This window comes from Grammomys surdaster, unplaced genomic scaffold (assembly GCF_004785775.1).
Source record: "Grammomys surdaster isolate TR1022 unplaced genomic scaffold, NIH_TR_1.0 414, whole genome shotgun sequence".
Lineage (NCBI taxonomy): Eukaryota > Metazoa > Chordata > Mammalia > Rodentia > Muridae > Grammomys > Grammomys surdaster.
In genome coordinates, this window is record NW_021604833.1 from 159,187 (window position 1) to 161,552 (window position 2,366).

The 2,366-nt window shown below is 39.9% G+C and overlaps 1 protein-coding gene across 1 annotated transcript in view; it reads right to left on the bottom strand.

The window, feature by feature from the left end:
* Positions 1-652, bottom strand: part of LOC114632748 (cathepsin R) — an 8,497-nt gene extending 7,845 nt beyond the window's left edge. Inside the window, exon 1 of the mRNA XM_028781371.1 lies at positions 588-652. The gene's annotated coding sequence lies outside the window, so the exon portion shown is untranslated. The remainder of the gene's footprint in view (positions 1-587) is intronic.
* Positions 653-2,366: the final 1,714 nt, after the last annotated feature.

Genomic DNA, 2,366 nt, shown 5'->3' on the forward strand with positions numbered 1-2,366 from the left:
AGAGAAGAGAAGAGAAGAGAAGAGAAGAGAAGAGAAGAGAAGAGAAGAGAAGAGAAGAGAAGAGAAGAGAAGAGAAGAGAAAGAGAAGTCACAAGAAGCCAGATCCAAAAGTAGAGGTTGAGTACAATAGAACGTTTCTCATGGCAAGTCATACTCCAAGGTTCTTGGGTCACTAAAGCAACACTCCCTATACAACTTAAATAGTGACATGCCAATTGTTAGTACTACTACTACATCTGCACATGTCAACTAAAAACAGATGTACCCAGGTGTTACGTGCATGAGAATAATCTATTTTTCAGGAGATGATGATGATGGTTACTGGTGTACATTACACCTATTGTCACTCCCTGTGGGCACACCCAGTCACTAAATGGGATCATATAACAACCTGGAGACAGTGGATAAAAAGATTAGATTCTCCATTACTTCTCCACTCCTCCCTACAACCCACCTACACATAGCATGGCTGCTGAGGCTTAAAATATATTTTCTTTCTTGGAAATCTGTCTGATTCCCAGTGGGGTCTTTCAAGTCTCCCCTCCATGGCCACTTCAGATTCTGCCTTGGCAGGGGCATGGTCTTACCTGTGGTGACTGTGGCTGTCTCAATCCACTCCACCCAGCTCTTCAAAAGTTGCTGAAGTCTCTGGACCTTTAGCAACATCTCTCCGGCTTTAAATCCCAAATATCTAAATAGTTGGCCCCACCCCTCAACTCTGGCCTCTTTTGGATTGTCTGTGTTGGTGACTGGATTAAACCTCCAGTGACTTCTACCTCAGGCTGTTCCTGAGATATAATCTCAGACTGTATCTCTGGAGTGGGTGAGAGATTCCTCTGTGGACTTTGAAACATTATTTTATTAACCTTGCCTGAGAAAATTAGACAGGCTATGGTAGACTTTGTAAGAGGTTATACCTGGTATTCTGCTTGCTGATTGTATTTCCTAGCATAGCTGAACTGTATTTTATCCTACACTTTAGAATCAAGGGGTTTGGTTATCATGCCTGGTTTGTACTTAGTCAGTACATTCTGTTTTGTGTTTAGTCCACTACTATGGTTGGATCTTATGAGAACACAGACCATCAGATATTCTGTTTGCCTGGTTCAGGGTGGAGCACAACTGGATCTCGTTAGAATCTTTAGTAGACAGTGATTCAAAGAGGAAACTGATGTTTAAGGCTGAAGCCTAAAATAAAAAGTGAATGGTCTGCTGTCAGGGATCTCTTGACATTCTCTTCTTCTCTCTTGGAAATTAAACTGAGCTGCCATCTAGAGGCAGCAGTTATCTAGCACTCTCCGTTATGGCAACACAGGCATCAATGGGAAGTTTTTATATTTACAGTTTCCAGGACACATCATCATGGGGATCTTAGAGATACAACATTTTTTTTTTGCAACTAGCACCAGGACATATTTAAAAAGGATTTACTCTTCCAGGTAACTCTGAACACTAACTACTAATCAGTCTCTCCTCTTACCTCGGCATGCAATCCCCTCCCCTTTTTTGTGGAAATATTTGGCTAGTGCTTTTGGTTGAATCTTTTTTCCTAAAATACAAATCCTGATGGAAGATAATGTATTTTCACTACTATTGCGGTGAGGAATGATTAAGAGGTAAGTAATCTAAAATAATAGCTATCACTTTTTTTTTCTAATTTTCTCTGGTTGTATTGTATCATATTGTATGGCAAAAAGATACATATTTGATTTGTTAATTGATTTTTTTTTCATTTTCTGACATCCTTAGCTAAGGGAAGAAATATATGATATGATACATATAGACCCTTTACCCTACTCCTCCTAATGTGCATAAAAGCCAAGACAAATGGAGAAGTTACTAAATGTAATAGAAATAGAAAAATAATATTTTATTATGGTCACAAAAAATTATCTTAGAGAATATGAAAAAAATCAAGTAGTGGCATCAGCTTTTACTGGAGCTGATTACAGATCTCTGAAGGCTCTGTTTAACTTGTTTCATTGTTCAGACTTTTTATTTACTTTGTTATGTATTTATTTATTCACTGTACATTCAATCACAGTGCCCCTCCTTTCTCTCCTCCCAGTTCCACCCTCACAAATCCCTCCTCTCATTACTCCCTCCCCTTCTCTGAGGAGAAAGAGAATTTTACATTCATTTTACCTTCCTGTGACAGCCACCTCTCTCCTCTCTTCCCAGTCCCAACCTTATAAATCTCTTCCTCCATTGCCCCCTCCTCTTCCCCTGAGAGAAGGGGAGATATATTTTGAGTATGACTCTACTTGGCACATCTAGTTCCAGCAAGGCTAGGCATATCCTATCTTACAGAGGCCCAACCAAGCAGTCCAGGTAGAGGGAGGGCGATCCAATGTCAGGGAACAGTG